Source organism: Cebus imitator, unplaced genomic scaffold, assembly GCF_001604975.1.
Source record: "Cebus imitator isolate Cc_AM_T3 unplaced genomic scaffold, Cebus_imitator-1.0 Scaffold663, whole genome shotgun sequence".
In the NCBI taxonomy this organism is placed as follows: domain Eukaryota; kingdom Metazoa; phylum Chordata; class Mammalia; order Primates; family Cebidae; genus Cebus; species Cebus imitator.
The window spans coordinates 541,142-561,806 of record NW_016107978.1 but is presented as its reverse complement, the minus strand read 5'-3'; positions in this window follow the sequence as shown (position 1 = coordinate 561,806).

The window sequence follows — 20,665 nt, the reverse complement described above, 5'->3', positions numbered from 1 at the left end:
ATATGTATTCTCTAGCACTGAATGAAATGTTCTGTAATTACCCATTTGGTCCATTTGGCTTACAATGGACAGTTGTAACATTTCTTTGTTGACTTTCTGTTTGGAAGGTCTGTCCAATGCTGAAAGTGGGGTGTTGAGGTCTCTAAGCATACATTGGAGTCTCTTTCTTTAGCTGTCTCAATATTTCTTTTATATATTTGGATGATCCAATGTTTGTTGCATACATATATAAAATTGTCATATCCTCTTGTTGAATTGATCCCTTTATTATTACATAGTGACATTCTTTGTCTCTTCTTATAGTTTGTGTCTTGAAACTTTTTTGTCTAAATATAGCTATTCCTGCTGGTTTTTTTTTTTTTTTAAATCTCCAATGACATGGAATATATTTATACATCCATTTATTTTTATCCTATGTGTGTCTTTATATGTAAAGTGTGTTTCCTGCAGGCAACAGTTCATTGAGTCTTGTTATTTAACTCATTTAGCCACTCTGTGTCTTCTATTAAGAAAGTTTAGTACATTTACATTCAATGTTATTGGTAAATAAGAACTTACTGTTGTTATTTTGTTATTTGATTTTTGCTTGTTTGTGTTTTTCTCTTCTTTGTTGCCTTTCTCTCTTCCTTTTAATGAAGGTGATTTCCTCTGGTATGTAATTTTGTTGGGATTCATTCAGAGTATCTGGCAAAATAATAGGGAAACATTAGGGAAAGTTATAAGATTATAGTCTCAAACCTTTTGCAAGTCTGAAAGGTTTTAATGGAACAGACTGAAGGCAGCCAGTTCTTACGTTAGAACTTTTAAGTCATAGGGTAAATATTAGAATAACAAAAACTTCCCCAGTTAAGTCTGTTTATCCCACGCCTTTTTGTCTCTGCTAACTGTTTATTCATGTAAACATTGTGCTGGATGCCCCCCTCAGGGTGAAGTCTAAGGGGAATTACCCATTAATGGTGTTTACTCTGGGCCCTGGAACCAAGACCTTTTATTATTTGTAAAACCACCCTTTTATCCATGTTAATTATCCACAAGCATGTTGACTTAGAACCTCTGTTATTAAATCTACATTGAATAAATGTGAAGAGGAGGAATGAGTGGTGGTCAGTTAGCTGCAATTGCCCTCTGAGAGCAGCTGACAACCATCCCTAGCTCACTGAGATTCACTGTGCTCAAGTATGTGTGAGTGCATTTTATTCATCCATCATTAAGTCAGGGTCTGCAGGACAGACCTCTGCAGGTGTTGATCAATATCTCAGGTGGCGACCCTGACATAATTGAGGTCTCAGGTCGTGACCTTGATGTGATCAAGGTCTCATAATTTAGTTTCTTGCTTTCTTTGTGTGTGTGTGTGTGTGTGTATCTGTTGCATGTTCTTGGCCTTGAAGTTACCATGAAACTTGCAAATACTATCTTTGAAATTACTTTTTAATTTTTGTGAGTACATAGTAGGTGTATATGCTTATGGGGTACATAAAATGTTTTTATACCAGCATGCAATGTGAAATAAGCACATCGTGAAAGATGGGGTATCCATTACCCCAAGGATTTATGTACTGAGTTTCAACAAATCCAATTATACTCTTCAAGTTATTCTAAAAAGTACAGTAAATGTATTATTGAACTATAGCTACCCTGTTGTGCTATCAGATAGTAGGTCTCCTTCATTCTTTCTAACTATCTTTTTGTACTCATTAACCATCTCCACCTCCCGTCAATACTCCACTACCCTTCCCAGCCTCTAGAAACCATCCTTCTACTCTGTATCTCCATGAATTCAATTGTTTTGAATTTTAGATTCCACAAATAAGAGAGAACATGTGATGTTTGTCTTTTTGTGCCTGGCTTGTTTCACTTTACATAATGACCTCCAGTTTTATTTATGATGTTCCAAATGACTGGTCCTCATTCTTTTTTAAATGGCTGAATAGTTCTCCATTGTGTATATGTATCACATTTTTAATCCAATTGTCTGTTGATGGACAGTTAGGTTACTTTCAAACCTTAGCTATTGTAGATAGTGCTGCAACAAACATAGGACTGCAAATATCCCTTTGATACACTGATTTTACTTATTTTGATATATACCCATCAGTGAGAATGTTGGTTCATATGGTAGCTCAATTTCATGTCTTCTGAAAAATCTCCAAACTGTTATCCATAATAATTGTACTAAATTACATTCCCACCAGCAGTGTACAAGGATTCCATTTTCTCCACATCTTTGCCAGCATTTGTTATTGCCTATTTGTTGGATGTAAGCCATTTTAACTGGGGTGAGGTAATATCTCATTGCAGTTCTAATTTGCAAATCTCTGATGATCAATGATGTTAAATATCATTTCATTATGCCTGTTTGCCATTTGTTTGTCTAATCTTTTGCTCAGTCTTTTATCAGATTATTAGTTTTTTTTTTCTTAAGTTGTTTGAGCTCCTTGTGCATTCTGGTTATTACTCCCTTGTCAGATAGGTTGTTTGCAAATATTTTTTCCCATTGTGTGAATTGTTTCTTCACTTTGTTGTTTCTATTCTTTCCTGTGCAGAAGCTATGAAATTGATGTGACCCCACTTGTCCATGTTTGCTTTGGTTGCCTGTGCTTTTGGGGTATGGCTCAAGAAGTCTTGGCCCAGATTCATGTTATGGAGATTTTTCCCAATGTTTTCTTGTATAAGTTTTATGACTTGAATTCTTAGATTTAAGCATTTAATCTATTTTGATTTGAGAGATGAGGGTCTGTTTTTATTTTTCTGCATATAGTTATTTAGTTCTTCCAGCACCATTTATTGAAGAGGTTGTGGCACCTTTGTCAAAAACTGAATTTACTGTAGGTGTGTGGATTTGTTTCTGAGCTCTATGATCTGTTCCATTGGTCTATGTGTCCGTTTTTATGCCAGTACCATACTGTTTTAGTTACTATAGCTCTGAAGTTAATTTGAATTCAGGTAATGTGATTCTTCCAGTTTTGTTCCTTTTTCTTAGAATAGATTTGGCTATTCAGGGTCTCTTGTGTTCCATATGAATTTGAGAATTGTTTTTGTCTTTATTCATGTGAAGAGTGTTGTTGGTTTTTTGACATAAATTACATTGAATCTGTAATTTGCTTTGGGTATTATAAACATTTTAACAATATTGATGCTTCTAATCAATGAACAGAAAATATTTTCCCATTTTTTGTGTCTTGTTCAATTTCTTTTATTACTGGTTTACAGTTTCCATTATAGAGATCTTTCACTTCTTCAGTTAAGATAATTCTTAGGTATTTAATTTTATGTGTGTCTATTGTAAATGAGGATTATTTTTAATTTCTTTTTCAGTTCATTCATTGTTGGCATATAAAGGCGCTACTGATTTTTGTATGTTGAGTTTGTATCCTGCAATTTCACTGAATTTGTTTATCAGTTTTATTAGTGTTTTGTTTTTTTTTTTTTGATGGGGTCTTGAGCGTTTTTTGTTAGTTTTAGGTTGAGGATTTTTGCATCAATATTCATTAGAATTATTGGTAGATAGTTTTCTTTTTTGCTGTATCTTTGTCTGGTTTTTGCATTAGGGTAATACTGGCCTCATACAATAAGTTCAAAAGTGTTTCCCTCTCTTTTATTTTTCAGAATAGTTTGATTAGGTTTTTAAAGATAAACCTTTGTCAAGCTGATAAACCTTTGTCAAGTTGATAAACCTCCCTTTCATTCGTATTTTTTTTGTGTGTGATTTCATTATGATTGGGTGTTGAATTTTCTCGGACACTTTTCCTATACCTGTTGAGATGCTGATATGTGCTTTCTTTCTTATTCTATTAATACCAAAAATTATGTTAATTTATCTTTTAATATAAAACTATTTTTGTATTCCAATGCACCTCTTGTTACTCTCTTGTGCAAGTTTAATTGTGCTGGAGGTGCACAGTAATTCCATCCTGAGAAGTGTACAATTTTTTCCAGAACTCACACCCTTCAGGAATCATGATTTAGGTCAGACAATGAGGTGGATAATCAAGATCTGCAGAAGTGATAGTTTAAAATGAGTGAACTTTATAATAGAGAGTAAAAGCTGGAGAAGATGTGTATCAATTGGTGCCTGAAGATCAACTGTGGCAGTGAATGTTATAATTCATCCCACTTACTTCTCTCTTTTAAATTTTCCATTAGAAGTAGATTCCTGTAGGAGCCATGGAAAAAACTGCTCTCAGGGACATGAATGTAAAATATTAGTGTGACACTAGGATGGACTTTTACAGTCATGATAATGTTTCTGTTAGATTTCTTTCAAATAGAACCTGCTATGACAAGTGTAGTTAGCTGGAAACCAGATGCTGCTACACCTTCTGGGTCCAATTTAGCATTTATGTAATGGCAACACTATCTCCAGTATATTCTCAACCTCTGACTGAGAATGGCAGTGGTACCAGAGCTTGGACATTTATGGCTAATGTGGAACTCCTTTAGTAGTCAATCTTAGTTCCTATGCTTCCATTAGCTTGGTTGAGATTCTCTCACAGCTTTGCTACAGCCTGAAGTTCTTTCCACCCAATCCTCCTTTCTTTCCTTTCTCTTGTGTCAGATTCAGACCTGATTATAGACTGAAGCTTTCTCTGCCTACTCATGCTCCTTCTCTTTTATCATTCAAGGGGATATTTCCCTATCATTATCTTATCTTCTAATTCCACCTTGGTGTCTATTTTTTGGAGGACTTTAACTAGCAAAATACATCTGATAAAAAACTTGTATCCAGAATTTTAAAGAACCCCAAAAATTCAATAATAAATAGAACAGCCTCTTTCACTGCTCAAAGTGGGTAAAACACTTGAACAGACATTTCACAAAAGAAGATACATAAATGGCCAATAGGCATATTGACCATCATTTGTTATCAGAGAAATGCAAATTTAAAACCTAATAACATATCAGTACCCATCTATGAGAATGGTTAAAATGACTGACACCACGCATTGTTGGTGAAAATGTGGAATAATGAGAACTATTATACATTTCTGTAAGAATGTAAAATGATACATAGTGAGACCAAAACCTAATCTCTAAAGAAGAAAAATATTTCAACCACTTTGAATAAAGTCTTGGGAGTTTCTTATGAAGCTAAATATGGACCTTCCATATAATTCAACAGTTCTATTTTTAATATATGTTCCCAAGAGAAATGAAAACACGTGTCCACACAAAGACTTGTGCCTGAAAATAAAAAAAAATAAAAAAAAAAAAATATAAAAAAAAAAAAAAAAAAAAAAAAGAAAAATCCTAAATGTCTATCAAGAGTATAATAAATAAAGAATGTGTGAAATTAAAACAAACAAACAAACAAACGTTTACGTTTAGGAGCAGCCTGAGAAATAAAGAGTAAAAGCCAGGGGCATAAAACAGTGCCAACGATACTAGTTCTGAGAGAAGAGAAACAAGAATAGCCAGTAATGGGTTAGGATATTAGACACAGGTATAGAGCAGCAGCAGTATGGAATGAGTTGGAAAGTCACCAACTAGATAATATTCTACATGGTAGCAGACACACGGCTCCACATTCCATGCTCTGTGCCTTAATAGTATTTTATAAATAAAATGAAAAAGAAATAAAGAGAAGTAACTGACAACATTCCATTTACCACTAGTGATTTCCCTGAGTGCCAAAACTAGAAATCCAAATGAAATAGGAGAATAAAGCTACTTTTTCAAGACTTCTCTTATTGCTTCTCATTTTAAAATTCTGAGATAAGAGCCAGGTTTTGTGGGAAACATCTGCCTACTAGTCATCTCTTCTAAGCAGCTACTGCAGTGCAGGGATAGTCTGGATGACTTTATAAAGCAGTTGTTTATATTCAAGAAGTGGAGTGAATGCAGGAAGGTGTTAGTCTGGGGTTGGCATGCTGACTCTAGGCTCATGTTCCTGCCATCTCAAACTATTTGTAGTTTTCTAAATGCAGTATGCTCTTTTACCCTTTCATACCTTTGCGTATTGTACCCTATTTCTAGAATGCTCTTTCCACCTGCTTAGCTTAAGTGGTCAAATATCCCCTTTTCTATGAAGCTTTCACTGCTTCCCACTCAAACTCTTAGAAGTTACATTGAAGGCCAGGCGCGGTGGCTCACTCCTGTAATCCCAGCACTTTGGGAGGCCGAGGCAGGTGGATCACGAGGTCAAGAGATCGAGATCATCCTGGTCAACATGGTGAAACCCTGTCCCTACTAAAAATACAAAAAATTAGGTGGGCATGGCGGCGCATGCCTGTAATTGCAGCTACTCAGGAGGCTGAGGCAGGAAAATTGCCTGAACCCATGCGTGGTCTCCCCCACCTTTGACTATAAGCTCTAAATCCATTTGGAGGGCCTGATAAAAACGATAGATTTCCCACATAAAAATGCATCATGATCACATGACCCCTATTATTCAGATCTATGGACACCTTCATACCTGGATTCCATTCATTAAGTTCAATTCAGAATCAATTTTACACTGCGACCTTCATGAGACTAAGAATCAAGTCTTGTTTGTGTTTTTATCCCCAGTGCATAGTGTAGATCCTGAGAAATCAATAAAATAATAAATGAATTAGTGAATGTTGGGTATTGTGAGACACAACAAAAGAAGTATAAGTAATAATTGCTGTCATCAAAAAGTTTATCGTTTGATTGGAGGGCCATTTTACATATATAATATTGCATTTGACAGCAAAATATAATGTGTGATGACATACATGATATGGACACACGATGGGGACACATAAAAGCCCTGCTGCTGCCCCCTTGCTTTTTCGTCACTATCTCTGGAATTAATTCTGGTTGACTCCAAGTTTTCCACTGCTCCTTACCTTCACCATCCCTAGTCCTCTAACACGAGTTTAGATTTGAAATTTACTTGTCTCTGGTAAATTGTCTCAGAGTCTCTTTTTGAATGTCCTATTTCTAAATGTTCTCCTGCTTTGAGTGGAGCACTCTCTATTAGGACATGATTTTTGTGTTTTTTTTTTCTAGTGCATACTCTGATAGTGTGGCTAACCTCCATCCCCCAAGCCAACCTTGCCACTACACCTATTCCCTGTTAACCCTAATACATCTAACTATCCAGAACCTATCCTTTTGTGTTCTTGCCCCAATATAGTATCTTAGTTTATTTTTGTGTTGCTATAAAGGAATAACTAAAAGTGGATAATTAATTAAAAAATATAGATTTATTTGATTCACAGTTCTGCAGACTGTACAAGAAGCATGGCACCAGAATCTACTTCTGGTGAGAATTTCAAGTTCTTTCCAGTCATGGTGGAAGGCAGAGGGGAGCTGGCATGTGCAGATCAGAGTGAGAGAAAGCAAGAGAGATGGAGTAGAGAGTGTCAGGCTCTTTTCAACAACCATTTCTTGTGGGAACTAACAGAGTGAGTATTCATTCACTATAATGAGAATGTCACCAAGCCATTCCTGAAGGATCTGCCCTGCCTGATTCAATCACTTTCTATTACACCCCACCTCCAGCATTTGGAATTAAAATTCAGCATGAGATTTGGAGTAGTCAACTATTTAAACCATAACATGGAGCCTCTATTAGGAAAGGGGGCCATGCATACTTTTATGATTAAGTGCATAGACTTTAAAATTATACTTCCATTTGAACCATGGCTCTGCTGCTTGCTAACTCTGTTACTTTAGGGAAATTACTAACCTCCCTACACTTCAGTTTCTTATTAAAATGGGAATAAATAAATAAATAAAATGGGAATAATAATAGGAACTCCTTTAGAAGGGGAAGTGAGATAATATGAGTAATGATATCTCTAAATAAAAGACACATTAGTATACTAATGAAACTACAAACTCGTGGTAACTTTACAATGCTGAAAATCTTGGAATTTTATTTTGGATAGTGTCAGATTCAAGCCCCAGTGGAAGTCCAAGCAGAGTCAGTGGATGCGAGTGAGGGATCTGGAAGAACACTTGAGAGACAGCAGGGAGACATGGCTTTATTCAGCATCTCTTTCACAGCGTCAATGTTGCATTTACACACCTTACAAACAGTAGTAGCTTTGAGCCAGATGATAAATCTCCCATGTTATGGTCACATAGCTGTGATAACATATGCGTGGAATTGTGTACCTGTGCTCCAATATTGCTGAGTCATGGAGAATGTTTATCTCAGCCTATTCCTGCCTGGCTGCAGCAGAACAATGTTTCTTACACTTCAGCCCACAGACTGAGGGAGTCCTCTTAATGGTGACCCATGCACAGCTCTGCAAGAGCTGTAACTTGCATTTCTACAGTGATTACATCTTCTCCAAGGATAGTTATTGCAAAGGAGTAGAATCACCAGGGGCCCAGCCACACTAACAAAAACTGGGAATGCAATGCCTCCCAGTTATGTGAGTGACTAGGCAATGCGGGAAGCACAGTGAGAGGCACATAAGCCCACTCCCAGGTACAACATTCAGTCCAATTGGCTGGTAGATATGTCCATCCTAAGTTCCCACAGACCCGTGAACTCCTAGGGGACACGAAGTCCATTGGGGACTGACCTTGGTAAGACTGCTTGTTCCACTACACCATTGGTGTGGTGACACATGTCATGTTTGCACAGGCCTTGGTGGGCAACCATCCCACATTGACTTTAACCCAGTGTTGCTCTATACATTGTGGTGCCTGCAATGGGGACACCATGTTTTCTCCCATTAGCCAGCCTCATCCATCATGGACACTATGAGTCAGCCAGGGAGCAGGCTTGCCATGGGTTTTGCAACATCCCTTATCCAAAGCACATGGTGTTGCATCCCTTCCATTGTCTGTGGGACCCCAAATCTCTAGCCGTGCCCAGTTCTGCATAGAAGCTGCATGTATGTGCCAGGGCAAGCCATCTGCAGCTACTGCTGGAAGGGTGGTGCCGATCCAACAGTTGAAGACATTGGTCACCTCGGAGTAGGTGTGGGCCCAGTCCATGATGCTGATGGAACATGTCAACCTATGGCCAAAATGGCAAAGCAGACACAGGTACTAATAGGGCTAAATCATATCCCTCAGGCAAAATATGAGCCAACTTTTTATTTCTGGATGACTATGCAGTCACCACTGGCAGCTCCCCCTGGTTATTTTGTGTCTTGTACTCATGCCAAAGTCACAGGGGAGCTGGGCCACACAGACAGTACCTATGTCCCCCAGGGGAGGGTCCCTCCCCTGGCCATTTCCTTATGAATGGTCACTCTTGGAGGCCACATAGTAAATACCCAAGGAGTGACATGTAAGTCATACTGCAGGCCTTTCCCCCAGGGGGCTATGATAGCCAACCATCTGCAATGGCATGCTTGGAGGGTACATGATAAACACCAGGTTTTCTGTTCCCCTGCCTTAAGGGCATTGGGGCAGGCAACAACAAATGACCATTTGTCCCCATACCTGGTCAGAGGAGGTCATTCTTGGTGTGTATCTGTGCTGGATGGGGGCAGTGGCCCAGTGTAACAGTGCCTCCACTGGAGCTGGGCTACCTTTCCATGGCTGATCATTCAAGATTTGAGCACCAGGTCCAACCTAAAACTCAAGCCCCACAAAGACGGGGAAGTAACATGCAAATACAACCTCTTCTTTAGGTTCCAATATATTGTTCAAACATGCCAGTGACTTGTGGATTATAAGGAACATGAAACCTCCATTGTATGTCCATCTGGTGTGTCCATTGTTTTGTCTGCTGTCCAGTGAAATGTCTTCTCTTATCGCTTTTAATGGCCAGAGATTGACAGTATAAGGCACATAAGTGCTGCAAGGTTAGAATAGCGTGTCGTTGGTCGGCCACCCTGTAAGGGTAGCCAAACAACAAGCCAGTGGCCATGTCTACAGCCATCAGTGCATGTGTGTAGCCCTGCGATTTTAGCAGTGTCCCAATGTATTCTATTTACCATCTAGTCAAGGGCACCTGCCCTACCATCAATTATCGTGTTACACTGGGCAGTTGTCTGCACCTGGGGTATGCCTGAGTGCACACTGGGAACTTCTGGCAGGCCTCCAAAATGTCCTACAGGGCAAAGACAAACCTCAGTTCCCACTTATCTGTTGCATCAGTTTACCCCCCACATTATCTCAATTTTCTGTGTAGCCAAAAAGTCATATTTCATGTAGGTGCCAACTCTAACCATTGAACCTTGGCCAAGGCATCTGCCTCATCATTACTGGGGGTGGCCAAACACATACAGCCCGACACATGATAGATAGTTAGATCTTTCTGATGACTCATTTCCCAGAGGTCTTGTCACATGATTTGGCCCCAAATGGGCTAATGGCCTACAAGCCAATTCTGTAACTTCCAGGTAGTCAACAACCAGGTTAAACCTCAACAGACTGCCCAGTTACTGGTAAAGATTACCATAGGTGACTCTTCCTTGGTAGTCACCATCCGCACCACTCTGAGCTCAGCCCATTGGCTGCTTTGTCCACACCCAGTATCTAACCATATGATGTGAGTGCTAGGCTGGACTGCTATAGCAGTCCAGGCAGCAGTAACACCTTGGCTGGACACGTCTGTATACCATGCCCATCAGGAATGGGAGAGTACACTTCCTTAAATGGTGATTACTCAGGGTCTAGGGGTGCCTCAGGCCCCATAGCCTTATCCTACATTAGGACTACAGGTCCCAAGGCTTCTTGTAACTCTGCTGCTAAGGGACTTTTACTCAGCATACGCTGCTGTTCTAAGTAGGCACCCCACTTTGCTAAAGTGGATGTCTGCGCTCTTCATATCTGAGGGGTTGTTATCCTTGAACATATCCACTCTGCTATTGGATAAGTTATCTACATAACAACTATTGCCCATCCTGTCATGTTCTCTCAGGTCTGAAAAGCAGCATAAGTGGCAGCTAATTGCTTCTCTATCAATTAATACAGTATCTTAACTCTCTTCCATAGGTGGGAATGAAATCCTATTGGCATTCTATAATGCTCCGTGCACTGCCATAGGCCCCAGCCAAAACCATCTGTAGTCACATGTACATCAAATTCAAATGAGTGCCCCTGGTCAATCACTTGCAAGGCCTGTGCTTGCTGAATAGCTTGTTTGGTGGCCAAAAAGACTGTTTCAGCCTTGTCACTTCAATTCCAGGTGGCCCCTTGTTTTGTTAACTGGTACAACGGTTTCATCATTTGAGCCAAATGGGGCACTAATGTCTGCCAGTGCCCCAAGAAGCTCACAAAAGTCTGCAGCTGCCTCACCATGGTGGGTCAGGGGTGTGCCTGGATTTGATCAATGATGGCCTCTGGTATGGCCTTTGTCTTACCCGACCAAATAAGTCTCAAGAATTTGGCAGACAATCCAGGCCCTTGAAACTTGGATTCATTGATGGTCCAACCACATGCTACCAAATGTTGCCGCAAGAGAGGCACTGCCACTTCTAAATCTGCAGGAGAATTAGAGGTTAACATAATATCAACAACATAATGAAACAGGATGACCCCTTTTGGATACTTCCAGGTAGCTAAGTTCATGGCAACAAGACCATGACAAATGGTATTGCTGAGTGGAGGTAACCCTTTGGCATTGTGACAGAACTTGAAGCTGGTGATGTGTATGTCTATGCATTACTGGCTTTACTACATGAACTCAGAGTCTGAATTCTCTGACCATTGTGCTTTAGTCCAGACTATGCAAAATGTACACCCTTAGAATGTATGTAGGTATGGGAGAGACATACACAGTGTATAGGTGGGGAGCCAAGCAGCCAAGGCCAAGATGCAGAGACACAGTTTTCGCCTTCACTGACGGACCCCCCGAACCATCAATGACTGCAGTTTTTCTGGGAAACTTATCCAGGTTCCCATAAACTAGATTGCAGTCTGCACCAGTTTCTACCAGCACAAGGACCCTGCTATACATTAGTGGGGAACCAGTGGATTGCCAGTTCCACATGTGGCCTCTGATCGTCCAGCACCCCCCAAAGCCGGGCACCTTAGTTAGTTCCCTAATCAAACAGATAAAGCCACGTGTTTCTGCCCATCTGCAAATAGTCCTTTAGATGATGCATTTGGGCAGAATTAGGTTGAACAACATTGTTTTGCCCCCTCTTGAGCATTTTCTGGAATTTTTGCTCTGGGGACAATTGCCTCTGTAGAGCCAACAGCGTTCCATTGCATTGCCTGTTAATTTTCTTTCATGCAACCTCAGCTGCAATTAAATCAAACCACATCTGCATGCAAGTTACCTGCTAGGACCCCCTTTTATTTTGTGGGGTGGCTGCCTGTGGAGGGGGTACATTTCCTAGTCCCACCAATGGCTTTCTGACTCCCCGAGGACTGCCATAGAAGTAGTCACTTCATGTATGTGGTGCCCCACATACAGGGTGAGGACAGCAGCCAGGGAGCCAAAAGCATTTCGGGGGGACACGGATCCCAGCACAAGATCCCTCATGTGGGAGGTAAAGTGTTTATCATCTAACCCCTGGGTATTCAAATTAAACATGGCCTGCTGCACATGGCCTGCTGCATACCCATCTCCTGGAATATCTGCACCAACTAGGTATATGATTGCCATTTGCTCACAGTTTCTGGTATTTCTCTGGCATTATTCCACACAGTCTATATGGCTGCCATTGGTCACTCAATCAAAGTGTGATCACCTTGCCTCTGTGCTAATTTTTGGCATAGCTGCAGCTGCTGATGAAGGAAGAGGTGAGTTGTGATAGAAGCCAGCTTCTCCATCTAGGGGTGGAGAAAATGCTATCAGCTTCTTTATCCCAAAGGGAATGTAACCAGGCAGGAGGGGGCTCCCCCAGATGCTGCTGGTACTGCTTGCCTAACTCCAGCAACTCAGTAAGGGTATAAGCACTATGAGAGGTGTGTTCCACCATCGTTGGTGGTGGGGGAGTTCCTGGGCTCTCCCCTGAAGTCCCATTGGCTGCTCATGTTCTACCTTCTGATGGATCATGTGGTAAGCCCTCAGAAGAGGAGCCTCCTCCTCCATGGCATCAGGCTGAATATGAGTGCATGGCCAGGAGGACAGGCTCAAGATCACACTGACAGCTGTTTCTAACTCCTGTTCCAGGCTGTTTATCTGGGCCTATAAGTGTCCTGTTTGTGCCTGTAGGTCCTTCACCCCCAAGTTTTGCTCCAAGCTGTGCATTTGGGTCTCCAGACATGCAGTTTGTGCCTGGAGGTCTTTTATCTGTGCAGTGTCCCACAATGACTGAGCATGTGCTTCCCACAGTGAAGCCAGAAATGCCCATCTGACTGCCAGCAAAGGTGCATTTCTTCTTGGTGTTGTGTGCTTCCAGCTGCTTCAGTGCCTTTCCCACACTTATGGGAGATCCTTCCATTGGCTCCCATATTTCCACTGGGGCCCATCCAAGCACCACGTCTGCCATTGAGTGCCACAGCCCATACTGTGGCCACATAGATGACCCAGGAGCCTTAGGGGCTGAAGACCCACTCACCTTATTCTGCCAACTACACCAAATATCAGGTTCAATCCACAGATGAGGCCTGAGGGGAGTGGGTGGACATGGGGCAGGTAGCTGATAGAGCACTCAAGAGACAGCAGGTAGATGAAACATGGCTTTATTCAGCAGCTCTTTCAGTATCAGTGCTGCATTTATGTACCTCACAAACAATTAGGGCTTAGAGCCAGGTGATGAGCCTCCCATGTTATGGCTACATAGCTGTTGATTATATAATGCATGGAATTGTGCACCTGCACTCCAATCCTGCTGAGTCACACAGGATGTTTACTTTTTCCTGTCCTGTCTGACTGCAGCACAGCCACGTTCCTTACAGATGGTTATGACTAAGAGAATCAATATGGAGTCTCAGAAAATAGGCAATCTATGAAGGATTTTAAGAAGTCCTTGCCAAATCTCTGAAGGTTTTCTTGTACCAAAGAAGATTTGAAAAGGGTTGACAATAAGAATGAGTGCTCTGGGTGCAGAGAAAGTAGCATAAAGGTTTTCAGTAAAAAAGGAAGGAGAGCTTTCTGAAATGAATAGTGGAATCACTGAAAGCCTGCCCATCTTCTACTCCAGTTTTCTATGGGTGAGTGACAGCCAATATTGTTGAAGGCAGAGGAATGGCCTACAGCAGTTTTCTCACTTGAGTAGGCATCAGAATCCCCTGGATGGATTTTTAAAACACAGATTTCTGGGGCTTATCTCCAGAGTTTTTCATTCACAGGGTCTGAAGTGGGACCTCAAGAAAGTGAATTTCTGACACGTACACAGATGATGCTGATGCTGTACTTGGGACCACACTTTAAGAACCACTGGTTCAGACTGTATATCTTAAATTGCAGATTATCTTTTAGCAGCTCTGACATGGGGACTTATAGCCCCAGATGATTTATATGCTCATTAAAGTATGAGAAACATTCCAGCTTGGAAGCTTTTCAGCTTCACTCTGAATTAATGGAAAGTATTATTCTGTCATGTTTACACATATATTTGCATCTCTCTGCATAACAGTCTTAGTGGAAACAGGTAAAAATATTTCAGGCCTCTCTCACCTTCCTCCTGCAAGATTTTATTGCTTTAGGTATAAACTGGGTCAGCAAATTCTTTTCAATGATGGATAAATCTTTATATATCCCTGGTACAGATAGAAATGAATGGCAAGTTAGAATATTGGCAACCTACTGCTTGCACCTACCTGTGCTGAGCCCAACTAATTGTCATGGCCAAGCGAATGAGGGGCAATCCTATACAGATCAAGTCAGGTAAAAGTAGCTGAGACATTTAACAGTGAATTTACAGAAGACATTCCCAAATCCAGCATATATGCATCAATGTCTATCCACAACTCTAACCACAATACTTTCAGAATTCCTGCAGCATACATCTCAACATGCAAACTGTAGACCAGTAGTGTTCAAACTCGGATACATAATATAATCACAGGTGATACTTATGAGCAATGATTTCTGACTCCAATCTCAGAAGGACTAAATCAGAATATTTAGGGATGAAGCCAAAGTATTTCAATTTTTCACAAGCAGCCCATTATTCAGTGTTCACCAATGTTTAAAAAAGATCACCATAGTGATAAACTCTTGAGATAAAGTTTCTCTCTTCTAAGGCTCTTTATGAGATAGCTTCAATAATCTTTAAATCTTGATTAGTCAAAAGAGTGACAGCTATAGAAGGAATATGGCTAACTACTCACCTATGCTTTAGCAGGAGGAGATGAGAGAACTAAGATAATTCCTAGTCTTCTATTTATCAATAAAAAAATTGTTGTGTTTTGCAATGGTCACACAGAAGATTGAACTGGAATAAACACTGTTCCATGAATTCTGACCTAAAAAATTTATGGCCTTTGAAATTGATTGAGCTTAACACCTGGAGTCATAATCCAAAGCAAACAAGCAGCTGCTTCAGACTTTGCAGAGAATGAAAGTCATATGTTTGGAACAGCCTTATTCTCAGGGGATAAGAAAGAAAGAAATGCACCTGGGATTAATGAGGGGAAATCTCTGTCTGGAGATATTCTTTTCTTACCAAAGTTTGGGTCTTTCATCTGCATCTCTGTAGCCTGTTCCAGCCATATATAAAACTCATAGGGAAAAGGGGGCCCTAAGTGTGAAATTTTTGACTTGCTATGTCATTTGGTTTTTAGGGGTTTTGCATTTGAATCAGCTTTCCTGAAAAACTTCAGTTCTAGTATTAAGACAGGCAGGCTTCATTTTTCCTGGAAGAGTAGCACAGTACAATAAAATGAATACTGAATTGGAAATCAGGAGGCCTATGTTCTACCCAGACACTCTTACTAATGAACTCCGTGACATTGAGGGAGATGATTATAACCACCTGATCTTCAGTTTCATCATTTTACAGTAAGAGAGTTGAGCAAATTCCTTTAGAAGGCCACTTAGTTATGATGCTCTGGTTTAGTAGATACCCAGTATCAAGGATCAAATAGTAAAGTGTTTAAGCACATACGTTTTGGTGCCAAGCTGTGTAAGTTCAAATGCAAACTCTCCTACTAAGCTGACCCTGGGCAAACGTTTTAAACTCTATAAAACCCAGTTTTGTCATCTATAAATGTGAATAATGGCAATATAACTGATAGATTTATGTCAGGCACAGGACAAGTTTTCAATAAGTTTATTATTATTATGATTATTCTGATTCTTATTGATTATTCCCTGATTGCCACAATTATTTTGTAAGATGTCAGTAGATACTGAAAATGTGGTAGCAAACATGAGGGTCCCTGACTTTTCTACCATGTCAAATGACAGTTCTAAAGAATTGTTAATGTTAGTTTTCTTACTCTCTGCTAAGTAATTAAAGCGATCATGTCATTTTGCTATTTCTTAAATGGCTTCCTATTATCTACAAAGAAAAGTCTCAACTTCTTAGAGTGGTGCACAAGGCCCTCCAATACTAAGTCCTTACATAAATCTCTAGCTTCACCTTTCACTGCTCTTTTTATAAGTTTTTGTTCTGGTCATAGAAGACTAATGGAGCAGTTCCTCACATACACCCTTTCCTTTTTTCCAAAAATTTCCATGTCATAGTTCTAGCTATTCCCCCTACCTAAAGTGGCTTTTCCTGGTATTTTCAACGTCTAAATTTTTCCAGAGCCACCTTTTGATGCCTAGATTAAATGGTATTTCTTCTATGAAATCTTGCTTGTTACTTTAGTCTGTAGTCTTTTCTCTTTCTTCTAGATTCTCAAAGATCTTTGAATACTTCACTGCTTAATTTATCCAGAAAAGGAGGCTCCTTATCCGATGCCTTGTTCACTACAGTATCCAGGATAGGGAATAAATGCTAAGATTGTAACATCTGGGTCAGAGGTAGGGCAAACCATGTACTTTGGCTAGTGAAAAAGTTGGAGTAGGGCAGGGGTGGATTTAATTTAAAAAAGACTTTTGTGGGGAGGAGGATGGTTCAGTGTACTGACATGAAAAGAATTGACTTGGAGAGAGGCTGGGTGGTTTTGGGGGGTTGTGAAGATGGTAAAGAAATACAAAGTTACAGTTATATAGGAGGAAAAAAATTCAAAAGATATACTGTACAGCACAGTAACTATAGTTAATGATGCTAGATTGTATTGAAACATTCTAAGAGAATGGAGAAATATTCTCATCACAAAATGATAGCTATGTGAGGTAATTCATATGTTAATTAGCTAGATTTAACAATTTCACAATTTACATATGTTTTAAAACATCATTCTGTTCATGGTAAATACAGAATAAGAATTCGTGTCATTTGCAGCCACATGAATGTTCTCACTTATGTTGGAGCTTTAAAAGTTTGTCTCATGGAGATAGAGAGTAGAGTGAAAGTTACTGGAGGCTCAGAAGGGTTGGAGGGGAGGCTTTAACTATCAATTAAAATGTTTTTTCTTTTTGTTTATTATTTATTATTTTTATTTTTTATTTTACTTTAGGTGCATACTATATCTGGCATTTCTCCCCATGTTATCTCTCCCCACCGTCCCCTCCCTCCCCACCCCCAATGTCTCTCCCCTAACCCTCCAACTGTCCCCAGTGTGTGATGCTCCTCTCCCTGAGTCCACGTGTTCTTGTTGTTCAACACCCACCTATGAGTGAGAACATACCATGTTTGGCGTTCTGTTCTTGTGACAGTCTGCTGAGAATGATGGTTTCCAGATTCATCCAAGTCCCTACAAAGGACACGAACTCATCATTTTTTATGGCTGTGTAGTATTCCATGGTGTATATGTACCACATTTTCTTTGTCCAGCCTATCATTGATGGGCATTTGAGTTGGTTCCAGATCTTTGCTATTGTACACAGGGCTGCAATGAACATACATGTGCATGTGTCTTTACAGTAGAACAACTTATAGTTCTTTGGGTATATACCCAATAGTGGGATTGCTGGGTCAAATGGAATTTCTATTTCTAGATCCTTGAGAAATCACCACACTGTCTTCCACAATGGTTGAACTAATTTACACTCCCACCAACTGTATAAGAGTGTTCTTATTTCTCCACATCCTCTCCATCATCTGTTGTCTCCAGATTTTTTAATGATCGCTGTTCTAAGTGGCGTGAGGTGATGTCTCAGTGTGGTTTTGATTTGCATTTCTCTAATGACCGGTGATGATGAGCATTTTTTCATGTTTGTTGGCCTCATATATGTCTTCTTTTGAAAAGTGTCTGTTCATATACTTTGCCCACTTTTGAATGGGTTTGTTTGTTTTTTTTCTTGTAAATCTGTTTTAGTTCTTTGTAGATTCTGGATATTAGCCCTTTGTCAGATGGGTAGATTGCAAAAATTTTTCCCATTCTGTTGGTTGCTGATTCACTCTAATGATGGTTTCTTTTGCTGTACAGAAGCTCTGGAGTTTAATTAGATCCCATTTGTATTTCCTGGCTTTTATTGTCATTGCTTTTAGTGTTTTAGTCATGAAGTCCTTGCATATGCCTTGGACGGTTTTGCCTAAGTTTTCTTCTAGTGTTTTTATGGTGTTGGGTTATATGTTTAAATCTTTGATCCATCTGGAGTTAATTTTATTATAAGGTGACAGGTAGAGGTCCAGTTTCTGCTTTTACCACATTGCTAGCCAGTTTTCCCAACACCATTTATTAAACATGAAGTCCTTTCCCCATTGCTTGTTTTTGCCAGGTTTGTCAAAGATCAGATGGTTGTAGATGTGTGGTGGTTCTTCTGGGGTCTCTGTTCTGTTCCATTGGTCTGTCTCTTTTGGTACCAGTACCATGCTGTTTTGATTACTGTATCCTTGTAGTATAGTTTGAAGTCCGGCAGGGTGATGCCTCCAGCTTTGTTCTTTCTGCTTAGGATTGTCTTGGCTATGTGGGGTCTTTTGTGATTCCATATGAAGTTTAAAGTGGTTTTTTCCAGTTCTGTGAAGAAGGTTATTGGTAGCTTGATGGGGATAGCGTTGGATCTATAGATTACTCTGGGCAGTATGGCCATTTTCACAATATTGACTCTTCCTAACCATGAGCATGGAATGTTTCTCCATCTTTTTGTGTCCTTTCTTATTTCATTAAGCAGTGGTTTATAGTTACCCTTGAAGAGGTCCTTTACATCCTTTGTTAGTTGTATTCCCAGGTATTTTATACTCTTTGTAGCAATTGTGAATGGAAGTTCACTCTTGATTTGGCTCTCTGTTTGTCTGTTATTGGTATATAGGAATGCTTGTGATTTTTGCACATTGATTTTGTATCCCGAGGCTTTGCTGAAGTTGCTTATCAGTTTCAGATTTTGGACTGAGACAATGGGGTCTTCTAGATGTACAATCATGTCGTCTGCAAATAGAGACAGTTTGACTTCCTTGTTTCCTAATTGAATACCTTTTTTTTCTTTTTCTTATCTGATTGCTCTGGCTAGAACTTCCAATAATATATTGAATAGGAGTGGTGAGAGAGGCCATCCTTGTCTAGTGCCTGATTTCAAAGGGAATTCTTCCAACTTTTGCCCTTTCAGTATGATATTGGCTGTAGGTGTGTCATATATAGCTTTTATCATTTTATGATACGTTCTGTCAATACCTAGTTTATTGAGAGGTTTTAGCATGAAGAGCTGTTGAATTTTATCTAAGGCCTTCTCTGCATCTATTGTGATAATCATGCGGTTTTTGTCTTTGGTTCTGTTTATGTGGTGGATTACGTTTATAGACTTGTGTATGTTGAACCAGCCTTGCATCCCTGGGATGAAGCCTACTTGGTCATGATGGATAAGCTTCTTGATGTGCTGTTGCAATCTTTCTGCCAGTATTTTATTGAAGATTTTTGCATCGATGTTCATCATGGATATTGGCCTGAAGTTTTCTTTTTTAGTTGAGTCTCTGCCTGGTTTTGCTATCAGGATGATGTTGGTCTCATAAAAGGAGTTAGTGAGGATTCCCTCCTTTTGTATTGTTTGATGCAGTTTCAGAAGGAATGGAACCAGCTCCTCTTTGTATGTCTGGTAGAATTTGGCTGTGAACTCATCTGGACTGGGACTTTTTTTGGTTGGTAGGCTATTGGTTACTGCTTCTACTTTAGCCCTTGTTATTGGTCTATTGAGGGTTTCAAGTTCCTCCTGGTTTTGTCTTGGTAAAGTACAAGTGTCTAGGAATTTATCCATTTCTTCCTGGTTTACTGGTTGATTTTAATAGACCTGTTTGTAGTAATCTCTGAGGCAGTTTGTATTTCTGTGGGATCAGTGGTAATATCTCCTTTATCATTTTTATTGCATCTATTTGATTCTTCTCCCTTTTCTTCTTTATTAATCTGTCTAGTGATCTATTTTGTTGATCTTTTCAAAAAACCAGCTCCTGGATTTATTGATTTTTGAAGGGTTTTTTTGTGTCTCTATCTCCTTTAGTTCTGTTCTGATCTTAGTTATTTCTTGTCTTCTGCTAGCTTTTGAGTTTTTTTGATCTTGCTTATCTAGTTCTTTCAATTTTGATGATACGGTGTTGATTTTAGATCTTTCCTCTCTTCTTGTGTGGGCATTTATTGCTATAAATTTCCCTCTCAACACTGCTTTAAAGGTGTCCCAGAGATTCTGGTAAGTTGTATCTTCATTCTGGTTGGCTTTGAAGAACATCTTTATTTCTGCCTTCATTTCATTGTTTATTCAGTCGACACTCAGAAGCAAGTTGTTCAGTTTACAAGTGGTTGTATGGGTTTGAGTGTGTTTCTTGATTCTGAGTTCTAGTCTTATTGTGCTGTGGTCTGATAGACTCTTTGTTATGATTTCCGGGTTTTTTTTTTTTTTTTTTTTTTTTTTTTT